The sequence below is a fragment of the Tachypleus tridentatus genome, chromosome 1 (genome assembly GCF_004210375.1).
Source record: "Tachypleus tridentatus isolate NWPU-2018 chromosome 1, ASM421037v1, whole genome shotgun sequence".
NCBI lineage: Eukaryota > Metazoa > Arthropoda > Merostomata > Xiphosura > Limulidae > Tachypleus > Tachypleus tridentatus.
Window position 1 is genome coordinate 97,170,220 of NC_134825.1, and position 16,525 is coordinate 97,186,744.

The following is a 16,525-nucleotide window of genomic DNA, read 5'->3' on the forward strand; positions in this document are numbered from 1 at the left end:
ACCTTTAGTTTGGCGATGTCCCAATCGTAGCTAGTGCTAGAAGTTTAACTTGTGTGATGTTTGCACAAAGCATCAGTTTATTCGTTCATTTGTTATAGTAGAATAGTATTTAGTCATTACTAAATATACACTTTCATTTCATAAATCATTTTGCATCTTAAATAAGGCAATGTAAGGTTAACCAAAATTTAGCCACATCAGAACAAGATTTGTATCGGGGCCTGGGAATAATCTAATTAAAAATCTAAGCCACTTTAGTTTGAAACTAACAGAAAGGAGAAGACTGAATAATCCGTATTGATGATTACTTAATGTTATCTTTGATCAGTTTAAGATTCTGAGAATATTATGATCAAAGTTAGTCAATTTCTATGCAGTATAAGTAATTTGGAGAGAACAGAGCTTTTGTTCTTTCTGAATTTTATCTTGATCACTATAATATTTATATTGACATTGTTTCAAACTACACGTTTTATATTTGAGATTGATAAAAAGCACTGTTAAGATAATTATTACCTAGAATGGTGGAAGATGTCTTGGAATATAGGAAAACATTTACCATTAATGAAACATGTACATGAATTAAAATTACATCGATTTAAGAAGTCTTCACAACAACACTATGCAAAACCTAGGCATTTTGTGGTTTTGCTTAGTTGCTGTGTGATGTGAATGTGTTTGTAATACCTATTCAAACTATTCAATTTAAATAATTTCCTTATGTTATTATATCATACAAGATTTGTGTATGTATCTGTAGTCATTTTATTGTTTATAAATAACTGTTTATGGTGTTATATTTGTACTTGTTTTATTTCTTCAATTTATACATGTATGTGGTTTTTTTTAAAGTGAGATACAGTTGTGTATACAGAAAGCCTTTCGTCAGGTTTTACATTTTGAATAAATTAAAATGATAATTCTACTAATCAAACAAATGAGAAATTAAAAGTTTAAGATTTGTTTTTGTTATGAAATGAGTTGATGTAAGGTACTATAAAATTATTTAAGAACATCTCCCACCTGCACACATCATTCCCCTAACAGCAGTGAGAATAGCCCAGACACTATGAAAAATCAATGAAAATGATTACAACTGTTACTTTCTCAACATTGAAGGATTTCTCAGTCAGGGTTGTGTCTTCACCAAATAAAAAAACAAACAAACAACAAACATGATAATAGGTTATTTGATATATATAGTTTTTAGGAAAGATTTTAGAGTGTATATTTAACTTGTGTCAAGCATCATTATAGTGTGTTAGGACAGCTTTTAATTATGATTTCTGACAACATCTTAAATTACAGACTTTATCATTTTTTGTAGCAACATTCAAACCTAAAAAAATATTTAATGAAGTCACATTTTCTAGTTTTTACATGTAGATTTGGGTTTGTGGGTTAGAAACTAGATATAGCAAATAAGGTATGGTTGATATTTTCTGAGAAATTTTGAGTAAAAGTAAACAAAAACATTATAATCTGCCAATCACTAGATATTTTGTTGTGTGTATTTTCTACTTTTATTGTCAAGCTCTTAGAGTTATTGGTATGATTGATGAAAAAGTAAATGCTGCAAAATTTGTGAGTTATGATACATGGAAAGAGTAGGTTATATTTAAAAATATGTTGTTAAACTACATCTATCCTGGGTTCAGAATTAATTGGTAGTTATAAGGTTTACTTATTGGAGGAAAAAATTTGAGTTTGCTGTAGAGAAGATAAGAAGTCTAGTGTAATTTTAGGAGGGTATATATTAGGTGAGGAATAAGTAACTTGTGATCAGAAGTAAAATAACTAATATAATAAGGACAAAGCTAAAATTTAAATTAAACTTGAGTTGATGAGGACTCTGTCTGGCATAAGCCCATTATTAATACTGGAAGTAATACAACAAAAAACCGCAGCTTGTGATGATCAGCTGATTGGTCTTTGTTTGTGGTGTGGTTGGTTTATCCTAGTATATCATAAGGTTTGGACAAGTTAAGACATTTTTGGATTTTTATATTCAAAGCCAAACACTAAATCATCAGCAAAAAATAAATGTCCTTAGTATAATAATATAAATTACAAAAAATGATTGAAATGTAATCAATAATATTCAGTTAATCTAACTATTAAAAAGTGAAATAAGCTGTAACTTATTTTAATAGAAATAACATAAAAATAATTTTTTTAGATTGATTTTGTAAATGAAAGATGGCAAAATTCATGGTTAAATAAAATGTTTGGTGAGGAATGCATGTTAGGTTTAAAGAATAAATCCTATTTCAACTACAAGTAATTGTATTAGATATTTCAATGCTCTCAAACTGAAAAATAGATCTGTAATTCATTTACTTAACTTGGGTCACTAACAACAGAATTATAACAAGCACTTTAGAAGTTAGTAGTATTTGATTCTACCTCGTTTTAATGTAAGCTCACAAGCCAAACTTCTGACTTGAGATATTTTGAGAAGCACTAGGCCTAGACCTGATTGTTTCTTTTAATATATATGTTTTTCTGAAGTAAATAGTAGTGGATTTCTGTCTTTCTGTACTTTTAAACTTAGAGTAGAATTACAGTAGTTTTTTGTTTTTAAATATGAACTAACAGGTAAAATGATTGTATGTATATACACTAAGGTTAGATTGGGGTAAAACCGTAAAAGCAATGTTGTTATTGAATATTAAATATGGAAGTTTGAAATTAAGTTTATATTTAGTACTGATATTAGAAGTCTTTCCAATAAGTTGCTAGAATTATTGGTTAATTTGGTAGTGGTGTTCTTGGTAATGTTACTTGCATTACTGAATTAGATAAAAGTACAGTGACTAAGATATGATTTTAGGTTTTAAGACCTTCTGAAAGGTGTGCTGAGTTGCAGGCCAGATTGAAGAAGTTCGTTTTGAAAGTGGACGAATTAAAAGCTAGAAATTTTCTGATGATACCAAAGGTTATTATGAGATTCCTTTGGCCTATTTCATATGAACATATAGGTTTCTAAGATGCTGCCAGTTTTTGCATAATGAAAGAAAACTCCTTTTCCTGTGTTACTGTTTTGTGTTATGACAAATTGTTTACTAGAATTTTCCTTACTTTTTTTCATTACAGTGACAATATTTTATCAGGATGTGCAAAATTGAAGTCATCAAGTTCTCAGTAGTGTTATTTATTTGGGTAAAACATTTTGCAAAACATTATGAATATCTTTATGGAAAAATGTCTTTCCTTTGGAATTTAAGCAACTGTTACAGTTCAGATACTTTGACTATTTGCTATCATTTTTAATTATTTCCATTTAATGTATACCCATTGTGCTGTCATGAAAATCTGCCCCTTAAGAATTTTCCAAGAAGTTAATACCTTTTCATTTAAAATATTTTGTATGTTTTTTTTTTCTTATTTCATAAAGTTGTTAACTTTATCATAGTCTGGATGAGTTGAATAGAAAGAAAAAAGTACCAAAATGTGTAGAAAGTTTAACAGGCTTTAAAAAGAAATAATTGATTTCTTAATGTGTCCTGTGTCTTAAAACTTGCACAAATTTCTACATAATATTTACAAAAATATTTCTCCTGAAAGCTAAAAATTGTTGTATTTTAAGTAGTTTGTTTATATGTTATGTTTCTTGTTTTTTTTAAGAATTCACATCGAACATTTGAGACTAACTCCTATAGAATCCAAAAGGATTTATGTATGAAATCTTTTTTTTTCCAACCTCATTGTGCCTTATGTTAGACAATTCGATGCAGTCTATTCATCATCTTGGAACATCTTTAACTGTTATGTTATACATAAAAAATCATAATTGTACCACATTTGATACATAATTGACTGTGTAACTATACTGTCCTGCTTTTTTGGTTACTTCATATTTATTGCTTCATAAAACTTTTCTTCCTTCCTATTTCCTCATTCACTTTGTCTATGTGCTGTGCAACATTTTCTCAGTGTATTGAATTGCAAGTGTAAAGTTATTTTACGTGTTTCATGTATTGCATATTACAGAATTGAGGAAAAACAAGATAATTGTATATTTTATAAGTACTTCATTTATTCATAGCCATGGTTTTGCCAGAAATGACATGATCAAGAATTTCACAAAGCATCAACAGTTCCATGTATCAGAGATATTGTATTTTCATGCTTCAGTTGTTTCATATTAAGAAAAACTTTTCTTTTAAAGTTTTAAAGCCATGTGCGTACTATACTGCAGAACACTTGATTAATTTTACTTTAAGACAGAAGATGTATATATTCCAATGCATGAATTGATGTTCAGAACCAGGGTGAACACATAACATTGTTTGCCAAGCATCCACACATTCAAAGAATTTTGTGGATTTGGGAAGAAAACATGGCTGAAGACAGTTGGGGAACACCCTGAATTACCCAGATTTTAGGTGAACTTTGCACAAAGCTAGCACCTGTGTCAGAACAAGCTATTGAAAGATGATCTGATCTTATTACATTGCAATATAGTAACTCCCAGCTTTCATTGGATGTTCTCAGACATAAGTTATTTTCTAAGAAAACTAAAATCACCTACTGCATGCAACTCAAACCCTGAAACTATCTCCAGTTGAGTGTAGCTGGAAGATGGATGAAATGGTCAAATTGTTCCAGCAACAGTGAAAAACCTGTCAGTATGTACAACATTTAACAGTATTACAAAATGTATATGGAATGGGAACTAATACAGAAATCTATTCATTGCAAGGATGGTATTCTGTGTAAAGATGTTTGTTTGTGTGACAACTCTCTACGGACCAAGTATAGGAAGGTTTAGTAGTAACAGATTTATATGATGAGTTATAATGTAAGCAACTGTTCGATAACAGTTTTAAGTACCAGCCATTTAATATCTATCTTGTGATTATACTAGGTTTGTTTCCAAATATCTTAAGGACATTGGCTCAGCAAATTTACAACTGCTGTGTAAAGTATTAAAAATACATGGAATAACATTGGCTGATGGTCAGCATTTGTATTTACATCAATGATACTAGATTATTTTGATTTTTTTCTCTTGTCTTCTTGTGGCCATAGGAAATGCCCTTGAAAATAAGGAAGAATTATCTCTCATATTTAATTTTCATCATGTGATTTTAAAAAAAAATTTCAAATTGACGTTTGATTATTGAACATGTATGATTATATGCAACTTAAGTAGAGGTGGCAATACTGCATCTTTTGTAATTTTAAAGTAACATGAAATTTTACCAAAGCTGGCATTTGATTGACATATCATACTATTAAAAAAAATTACTATAATGGACCTAGCATGTATCATGTATATCACTGAAATAATCAATACAATGTGGTGTCATTTATAGAATAGAATGGTACCGTAAAATAGATTCCATAACAAAATTTCACACTTTAGGTATTCAAAGATTCTAGCAGAAGAATAACTATGGTATGTGAACAACAACCATTTCTTTATTACAGAATACAATTTTATAACATTATGCTCTCCTCACAACACAACTTTCAGTTGGACTGAACCTGCAGATTTGATTATCTTTATGTATGTAATTTGTAAATATAGAACTAACAATTTAACTCTTAACAAAAAGTCCAGCAGAGCTCTTTCTCTTATGGTGTGAAAATTTTTTGAAATGGTTACCTTGAAATGGAGCAAAATAAAGTAATTTTAAAAACATTAAGGTATACTTGATTGATTTTGTATAAACTAGAGCAATTGGGTAAAAAATACCTGCTCTAAATTTAATACTAGGCTTACAGAGTGAAAAACACCTAATGTGATGTGTTTAGATCACTCATCACCATGTACAAATTTAATGTCAACATAAGGAGCAAGAAATTCATTTACTGAATTGTCACAGCATATTAGATGTGCTATACATGTATTTCTGAAGAACTGTTACATTATATTACAATTATAATGAATCAAATGAAATTGAGAAAATTTTCTGGTAACTGAGTCACTTCACTAATGCAAGTTCATTTAGTTGTTGACAAATGTATTATGGATTCTTTAAAATGTGGTAAATGTTTCAAAGTTATAAATTTGCATTTGTCACATTTGAATGAATACATTTTGGAACTTTTCATCAGGTGTAGCTCATCTCTGAAATAAGAATGAACATGTAAAATTAAGTGCTTAAGATGATCCTGAACCATCCATTACTCTTAAGTGGGTTTTCACAAGTCTAAGGTTGTTGAAGGATATCTCTTACATAATAGTGGTTGCAGGGAAAACTGCAATAAGTTGACAAAATGTTACTCCTATCATAAGCTTTTTTTCTCAGTAACAGCAATAGTTTTAACCTTAAGCAACTTTCTTTAATATTATGACACTGTTTCGAATAAATGTTCCTAAAATTTGTAGCCAAACTTTGAGCTTTGAGCCACTAACATCTCCATCTGTTTGTATCAGCGTAAAAAATAGATAACTTAGTCAACTCTGCATCACAGACTTCTTGGTTAGCAGCTTTCATCAGAAACTAATTACAACATTTTGTAAATTCTGTTTCTAAGTTGGACAAATCATTTCTTTATACAATTTATAACTTTTCAGAACTTTAAAATGAACTGTTCTAAGTCTGTCCTCAGCACTTTCAGGAATGTGTTCATTACTTGTACCTTCTTCATACTTCAGGTTTTTTCTTTTTCTAGGCAACTCTTGCTTACTAATTAATATCCAGTGCATCACCCTCATCTATTCATTTTGTGATTAAACATGTTGAAGCTTACCTTTTGAATGAATTTCCTGGAGTGTCATGTTTACTTCCTCCATCAGGTTTTAGCCATCTGCTGCACTTAGGTTTGCTGTCTAGAGCCTCTTATTAAACTATCACAGTGGCTACGTATGAGTTCTCCCAAACTTAATCCAAACCTAAAAATTAAATTTCTTCACAACAATATTCATTCCCATGATTCTGTGCAACATTTCTGGGTCATTAACCTTCTCTTCTGAAGTGTCATACAGTTTCTGCAGGTACTTGTAGTTCTGTTTGATGGATGTCATAGCTTGTCCATTTACTGTACATGTGGTGGGGCAGAGAACTCAAATACCTGGAGTTTTTTTTCTTCACTGTTAGTGTCTCTTTCTTTAACACTCCTACGAAAAGTGGGGCCTAATAGGCCCCAGAGCAACTTGAAAGGTTATTAATATTAGGCTAATAATTTTGTATTTAAATGAAATTGCCATTTAAATCCATTAATGAATGGATTAACGAGATTCCCACTGTCCCTATCTACTATCTAGCGAAACCACAGCCAGGGGAACGGGCTTGGAGAAATCAGGACTAAAAACGTCTTTTCAAAGGAGTGTTAATCTCTATGAAGATTTCTTGATGAACTTCAGGATTTCATGATATAGTCCAGAGCAGTAGTTCTCAAACTTTTTGGTCTCAGGACCCCTTTACACTCCTTAAAATGATTGAGGACCCCCAAAGACCTTTTGTAAATGTGGGTTATATCTATTGATATTTACTGTATTAGAAATTAAAATGGAACTTTTAAATATTTATTAATTCATTTAAAAATAACAATAAATATGTTAACCATATTTTTTATGAAAAATAACTAAATTTTCTACGACAAAAAACATTTCTAGTGAGAAGAGTGGCACTGTTTTACATTTTTTACAAATTTCTTTAAAGTCTAACTTAATAGAAGACAGTTGGATTCTCATATATGCTTTTGCATACAATCTGTTGCGATATGTTGTTTTGGTTGAAGCATATGAATAAAATCCAGCTTCACAAAGATATGTAATTGTTAAAGGGAGGAGCATTTTAACAGCTTTTTTAGATAATTGTAGATATTCTTCTTTGATACTACACCAAAACTCAACAAGTGGTAGTTTCTCATAGGTTAGTTGCAATGTAGAATCTTAAACCATATCACTGAACTTTTTGTACACTGTTACATTAAAATCCATTGCTCTATCCTGCACTGTAAATGGGTCTTTTACCCATGTCTGATTTTGTAACACCATGTGTTAGTCATTTGGAAAATATTGGTTCCCTTAGTTGTGCAGATCTTCCAAATGTTGACAAGTTTCATTATACAATATAAAAAAATCACATTCATTAATATCGCCACCGATCTCCTCAAAAAAGTCTTCAAGTACTGGGAAGCTATCAAGTTCATGATGGTTATGGCAGATACAAGTTATCCAAAATTATAATTTTCGGTTAAAGGCTCAAATTTTATCATTGACAACAACTACTGTCAGTTTTGCATGAAGTGACAGGTTCACTTAGTTCTTTTTCGAGAAAATGTTTGCCAAATATCCAAGTCGGAATAACCATTGTTTGTCTGCCAGTTGTTCTTTCAAGTAAAAATGATGTTCCATGAAAAAAGTGGCTAGTTCAGCTCGCAACACAAACAATTGCATAAGTGCTTTTCCTCGAGACAACCATCGTACTTCAGTATGTAGCAGTAATGCTTTATGCGAACCTCCCATTTCGTAACACAAAATATTAAAAAGAAGTGTGCTCAAGGGTCGAGATTTAATAAAATTAATAATTTTTGCTGTTTCATCAAGGACATTATTAAGTGAAACTTTTTTTTTTTACCGTGAGTGCATGGCAATGAAGAATACAGTAACTGCTAGAACTGTTTGGTGCCACTGCTTTGTTCGTGCTAAGGCGCCAGAAGTTTTATCCACCATTGCTTTTGCTCCATTAGTGGAAATGTCAACACAATTGTTCTAGGATAAACCATGAGATTTAAAAACGTGATTGAACACATGGAATATTTCAGCACCAATTGTATTTGTTGGCAAGCATTCGATGGTTAGTTGGTGCTGATACCAGAGAATGCAAGCAAAACAAGAAATCCAACCACGTCTGTAGATGTGTCCATTTGTAAGGCAAAAGTACAATTCTGCACAGGAGATGTTAACTCAGTCTTCATGTTTGCAGCTAACTCTTTAATTCGATGAGTTACTGTTTCATTTAAAAGTGGCACTGCTGTGATTTCTTTTACTGACTTTTCATCTTGCATGCATTCAACAATGTCAACTGTACGAGGTTTTATTGGTCTCTTGGCTTCTACAGCCAATGCAATACGATAACTTACCATGTAAGATGCTTCAGTGGCTTTTTTTCATTTCTAGTTTGAAAAGCTGTAACAAATAGTTTGGCTTTTAAAGAGCTGATCACGTCTACATTTAAAATATTCAGTTCCTTTTTCTTTAAACTCTGAATGATTGGTCTCAAAATGACGCTGCAACTTAACTGGCACCATAATACTATTTGAAAATATTCTGTTGCATAAAATATTATAAGGTAAATTATTAACATCTGTATGTAAATCTGAGGGAAAGATAGCTTTCATCATATTTTTTTTCTTATTTACAGCTTCGCCTAGTTTCTTTGGAGTAGATTCCTCCTTTCCATGAGTCGGAGAACTCCGATATGTCAGTTTTACCTTTTCAGCATCTTTGGACGTAGATGGTGCAGCTGTATGTTGAGAAAGCGAGTCTTCTAATTTCCCTTTTTTTAAGCCAATGATCCATCCTCAAATATAAGAAAAATATTTTATGAAGAAATTTTATTTTATAATAAAATGTAATTAAATTATAAAATAAGATTTTAGATAAAATTTAAAAATTTAGGAAAGTTTTCAAAATTTAAAATATTGTAAAATAAGATAAAGGGTGTACTTCTCAAATGATTGAACAATTGCTTGCTGTTTGATTTCTCTCTACGCTTTTATCTCTCCTTTCAAATTTTTCCATTAGAATGTTAGGTTTGAATTTATTCAAGCTTAAGTATAATTTTTATATGTATTTATTTCTAGAATAGAGAAAAGTCCAAATTTATCGACCATACAGATTAAAATTAATTTAAACCCGAAATAAATTCAATGAAAGTTTGGTTCAAAATAATATTGCTTATTTATGCAAAAACATGAGAATGAAATCTTAGAACTTGAAGACACAACCTTCCTTCTCAAAAACTCAAAACGTACTAAGACATTATTTGCCTTTTTCACTCATTCTCTGATTTGGTTCAAAACATACAGAAACATTTCATTGAAGGAATTATATTATGAAAATGGTTTTGACCTCACAGACCCCCTGAAGGGCCACACTTTGAGAAACGCTGGTCTAGAGCATCACAAAGGCTGCTAAGTGATTCCAAATTTAGTGCATGGCCATATCAATGGGTGTAGAGGGTCCTAGGTTCGATACTAGTGATGTCTGGCTACTCTCTTTCTCATACCACTTGCTCCATCCTAGCACTGATTTTGTAACTTTTTCATGGACAAATTTTCCTTCAGTATCATATGTTTAGTCACAAGAACTAATAAATTTGCGTTTGTTCACTCGCATGGACTTCACGTTTTTTCATGTAACCATCTGAAACAGTGTTACTTGTTCTACATTTCCTGTATTGGTTGTCTCATCTATACATACAGTATCACCTGTTCTACATTTTCTACATTGATTGTGTCGCCTATATATATATATATATAAAAAAAAAGTGAAAACCTTTAAAGTTGCCTTCCAAGGAAGTGCAAGTGTGACACGAATTTCAGTAAACACGCCTTGCGATCATCTCTCTTGCTTGTACATGGAAACGAGTATTTTGCCTGCATCTTTTGTTATGTTCCTTCTATAATGTTTGAGCTTTGCAATAGTAAATGGACTGTTTGGGCATTTGGACTGAAGTATTACCTTTCTTCCATATGGTATACTCTCTGGTTGCGAAGGCGTGGTCCAGACGTGAGACTTTTCTAACATTAGTCTCGTGGTACTGTTATGTATTACAATTTATTTTGGACGAGTCTCCAAGTTATATTACTTATGTTAACCTATTACTATTTCATGTAATCGGAAATTTTAATTTAGTAGTTAATTAACTATTAATATATATCAAATTTATATTTTTTTGCAAACAAATTGACACACAGTAACCTTTGTTAACATGCATATTTTAATGTAATTTTAAAAATAATACAATTTATAATAAGTTATTACTAATTGTTATTACAAATGATGGTTTATATATAACAGTTTTACAAACTACAGTCTTATATTTAGTGTAGAACCGAATATTTTGTCGATGATCCAGGCACACGATGAACAAATTAATTCTGAGTTGATGTTTTTGCATATAGCTTAAACCAATGACTCCTTTCTTAGCTAGCATCACACTGGTTAGATGCTCATTTCTTGTCGAATAATATTAATGTCCTGGTAGAAATAGTAACATCCGAAGTAATTCAGTGAAGTTAAATAGTTTGTATTGCTCTAAATCTATAACATTCCTGGTTAAATTCTGCAATTTTCCGATTAATAAATGCCATTTACAATTATTGCTTCTTGGGTCTATAGTACATTGACTGTAGCAGTCCAATAATAATCTCTCTTCACTAGCTGCCTTTTATAAAAAAATCACGCTAGTTTGAAGAAATTTTGACAAAGCTTTCGCGCGCTTTTGACAAACAAGCTTCGAGAACATGGGACACTTGCACAATATGTAGTTAACAATATACGTCACAGACAAAAATAAAACTACAGAGCCATGCGTTGACCCTAAAACAAATGTACATCTAGGCTTTCAGTGTAAGTTAACCACTGGTACATTTCAAACCAAGCCATTTTGCCAGAGACCTATCCTTTGAATTTTTTCCCCAAATCCTTTCCAGCAAATTTGTAGTCCTTTATGGTTACAAGCCTCTATGATTTTACTTGCATAGATGTCAGAATAGGGTTATATGGATCCCCAGGAGACAACTTCGTGTTTGGTTACCAACCCTTCATTTCTGTGGCTTAAGGATCGATGGCTTCAGAAGATTCACTACCACTAACTTATGAATTCTTATCGGGACTTGAGTTGGAAACTGGAATAATCAAAAGTTTGATGTTGAGTACAAAAAAGGTTGATGATAATTGTACATTTCAATGTTAGTTCATTTAACCATAATTTCTAAATAGAAAAAATATATTCCCAACACATATGGTCTGCATTTCATTTAAATGAAGACATTCTTGCACTAGCAGTTTCAGCACAGGGTCATACTAAATAACCCCCATTCACCCACTACAGTTCGAAGGGTAATTCCAAAATTTTGGAAAAGGGGGTAATCCAACAAACCTTGGACAAACATCTGGCAGCCTGAAACGCAAATAAAAGTAAATGAGTTGCACAACAAAGATAAGGGCCTTGACCTCTCCTCGTCTGAATCTGCTACTGTGACCCCCCCCCCAACATGTATGCTTATAAGAGCTCCTTTAACGACAAGTACCACTGATGTGGATAGGGAGAAAGGAAGACTATAAATACAGTTTGCTACTCCTATCTGCCACTGTATACTCATAGGTTTGTTAATAGTATATATGAATGTGCTACCATATTGAGATAGGTAGCGTGAATTAATTTCTTGATATATGAAAATAAGATTAAAACATATTATATTATTCATTACATCTAACAATTTACTTTAAACTGAATCTTTTTTTTTTATAACTAACAGATCGACCGACTTTCTCTTCTGCCCTACACACATCATCACCATTGCCACTAGCGCAAACCCGATGTACGTACCTGCAGACTCATTTACTCTTGATGCTGCAGGCTGGAGCTAATTCCATATTCAAGGCCTAAGTTCGTGAGTGTGCATATTGTGTACGTAACGTTAGAGACCTCTAGCACCATTTCACTTTATGAATATTAATATAAAAATACAATAGATGATAAATATTTAATTTAAATATTTTGTGAGATAGACTTTGAATAAAACAATTCTAGGCCCTTTTTCGTATTCTAACTCCTATTTTTGAGGGTCGATGCATCAGTTAGTAAGTTATAAATGATTACCAGGTACTGCACTACAATTACAATGTACCTAGATATATGTGAACACGTTAACGAGGAGCCTAAAACCTGTTTGGTGGATCGATTTTTATGCCCTATGGCAACAAAAGTCCAAATTTGTGTCAAATATATTACGTCTAAAGCTAGGCGTAGGGACCTCTTTGATATACTTCAAAGAATCGTAGACCTAATATAGGCTGCCAATTTTTTAAAATATTTTAAATATAAGTTTAACAGGGATACTCAAGTAAATTTGCCTGCAATTGCTCAGTAGTACACAGCTGTAGGGAAACTTGGTTTGACATTGTCTGACCTGTCAGACCAGTAACTTCTTTTCTGTTCTACAGTTATTTCAATAGTGAAAGTTGACCTTTGTCTGAGTGTGCAGTATTTCATTCAGGAGACAGACAAATGGACAGATACTATAGTTTGCTATATATGGCAATAAGTTTTATATCTTTTGTTATATTCATTTGTTTGCTTGAATCCATTTTGTTTCTTGTATCAGATCACTTCTATAGGTTGCTATTTGCGTAAATCATAATTCTATCAAGTTTTATAGACATTCCTACTTGGCGAATCAACTGCTAAAGTCAACTCAAGAAACATGGTTTTAGTGTCCAAAAGGTGTAATATTTTTACTTAAATGCTAAGTATATACTTTATTAATCCTTTATCAACTTCCAGTCATGTTACTTTGTTGTCTTTTACTGCACGTGCACGCTTCTGTATTTAATTGAATAATTTGTACTATGACAAAACTTCTTTAAACATTGTATATTCGTTACTGCATTAAACTTTCAATGTATTTTTTACCCATCTCTAAATAGGTTTTCTACTGCTATCTTAAGCTGTCTGTCTTCTCATTGAAGGAAAATTTTGTAACTTTATTTATACATATATAATTTAAAAAATGCTTTCAGAAATCAAAACAAATGGAACTTTTACATAAATCTAAGTTTTTATTTACTTTATTAATAAGTGATAGTTACTTTTCACTTTATATAATTACATTTAAACTTTTTATACGTGTTTTTAAAGTTGTATTTTATTATAAATGATTAAACCGTTTCATGTGGCATCATAGCAACGTTTTAACCCAAGACCTTAACAAAAAGTTTGACCAGGCATGGTGAGGTGGATAAGGCACTCGACTCATAATCTGAGGGTCACGGGTTCGAATTCTCCTGACATCAAACATGCTCGCCCTTTCAGCCGTGGAGGTGCTATAATGTGATGGTTAATCGCACTGTTCATTGGTAAAAGAGTAGACCAAGAGTTGGCAGTAGGTGGTGATGAGTAGCTGCCTTCTTGTTAGATATAATTTTTCTGCCCATTCTAAATAATAATTAAAACAACAGGTTAATAGTTTTGTTTTGTTTATAAAGTATTATTATATTCCAAGTTACAGCTTTTGCTGCAGAAATAATTATTCCTTCCTGTAAAAGCTGTAACTTGTAATAAAATAAAGACACGTATGTTGCTTTTACAGGCAAAACTCTTTGCACTTGTTTAGGAATTAAGATATTAAATGAATATCAGAATATTAAAATTATTTGAATGTTTAGAGTTAACATATAAAATTGCCTTAAATGTTTGTTGCAAAAATGTTCTAAAAGCTAGAAGAAATCTTCTCTTCAGGTGCGTAACATTGTAGTAAATTATTTTTTTTATCCTAATCTGTTGTACATTAAAATTTATTGTACAAAACCTGTAAAACAAAGAAAACAAAAATAACGTAATATGATTGTTAACATTCTGCAGATTTCTCCCAACCAATTTCCATAAAACTACTAAATTTTTGTGATAAACATTTTACCTCATACATTTCCAAACAACAAATGTTTGTATGATACAAATAATCTTTATTGTCTTGAAACATCAACAACAATGTTTAAAATAAAAACGACGACTTTACCTGCAAGCCGACATTGTGTTTTAGTTGAAATAATTTTCATTGTTGGTAATAAAATGATTTTTATAATATTTGACGAATGCTCATAATAAAGAATTATTATTCTTTATTAGAAAAATGTTAGAAAAACACATACACTCAGGATTTGAAATGAAATGGAAACCCTATAACACATAACCCTCGGGTTATAAGGTTTTCATTTCATTTCAAAACATATGATTCATGAATTTTTGTTTTAAATGGTCGAACTTGCCAGAAATCTATACTTTAAGAAATTTACTCAAAACAGTTTTTATTGTTTTTTACTCAATTTTACACTATAAGCAACTTTAGTAATAACAGATTAGAAAGTTTACAAATTCATTGCAAGAAACTCATAACAATTTCAAAGTTTGTATCATATTTTGTTAGTAGTACTTGATTCATATGAATCTAAAAGCAATCAAACAAATATTTCAAATTTTGTAATTAGAATTAATGTAGAAAAGAAATTTTAAAGTCTAGATCTAGTTTCATATTTTAGAGTTTGGAAATAGGATGCTGTTTTCATTTTCCTTAAGTCATCACTTACATTTATAACACTTGCATTTTCATTTAATTTGAACATCAACAACATGAAAACAGTTTTCACGCAACTGTAACTATAAAAAAGGAGAGAGCACAATTTGTAATATGTTAAAAGAGCTACAGGTGCTCCAAGCAGTATCATTTGTAAATGGTTCTTGTACTGCTAGTTCTGATGAAGCTGCAGTGAAGAAAAGTAAATTGAAATAAAAGTTTATTATCAGGAGAGTGAAGGTCTTTCTCCCTTTCTTTTTTTATATCTTTATTGCCAGTGCATGTAAATCTTTCTAGTATGGACTAAAACTTCCAAAAACCATTAACTTTGAAAAGAGTTCTCTAAAGTTTAGAGCATTTATATTGACATCTATGATATCTACACCTTTTACAAGCCAGCAAAGGATAATTTTGATATTACTTGTCATAAGATTATTGTAGCACCCCAGAGTCAACGCAGCATGTCTGCAGATTTAACGTTAAAAACCAGCTTTTGATACTTGTGGTAAGCAGAGCACAGATAATCCATTATGTAGCTTTGTGTTTAATTCAGAACCAACTAATCAAGACAATAGTATTAGCCATGTTTCATTTTTAAATGCAACGTTCTTAATCTAGGCTGTTAAGGATATGCAAGAACTAGAAGTGCTTAATTACGGCTGAAAAGTCACTAGACATTTCCTTCTTTGAAAAGCCAAGGAGACCACGTGTGAGGAAAGTGAGGTCTGACAAAAACAAAGAAAGCAATAAAATAGATTAGTCGGAAATAGGACTTTTCAAACTTGTTCTGTTGCAGTATCTTTGTCACTTCTTTGGTTGATTGATTGTTGCATTATTTTGTGACACCTGAGGTGTTTTGCATTTCTTACAGTGTTGAAGTTTCACTTTATTAGTTTTTATACGAGGAAGTATTTTATTTATGAAATGCCATCTTTACAACCATTAAATATTAGGATTTGAAGCTGAACAAAACTATTTTTATAATAAAAACATACCACTTTTTATTAGTGAATGCCTATACAAAGGTTTTGTTTCCTGTGAATAATAACTAAATTTGGTATAGGTGCGTGGTATGCTTGGTATTTATTGCTGGCAGATAAAAATATAGCTAATAAATAGGGCAAAAAGTATCCTAGATTAATTTACTTTAGTCTTGCCTGAAAGAATTTCAAATGCTGCAAATATGGAGGATTCCTTATTATTTTAGATATTAAAGTAGATATGATGCAACGCCTAATTAACATACACTTCTTAATGTTTGCAA

The 16,525-nt window shown here is 31.2% G+C and overlaps 1 protein-coding gene across 1 annotated transcript in view; it reads left to right on the forward strand.

Annotated features, from left to right (window-relative positions):
• LOC143256553 (uncharacterized) overlaps positions 1-16,525 on the forward strand; it is a 29,287-nt gene that overhangs the window by 548 nt on the left and 12,214 nt on the right. The gene's annotated exons all lie outside the window — the stretch shown is intronic.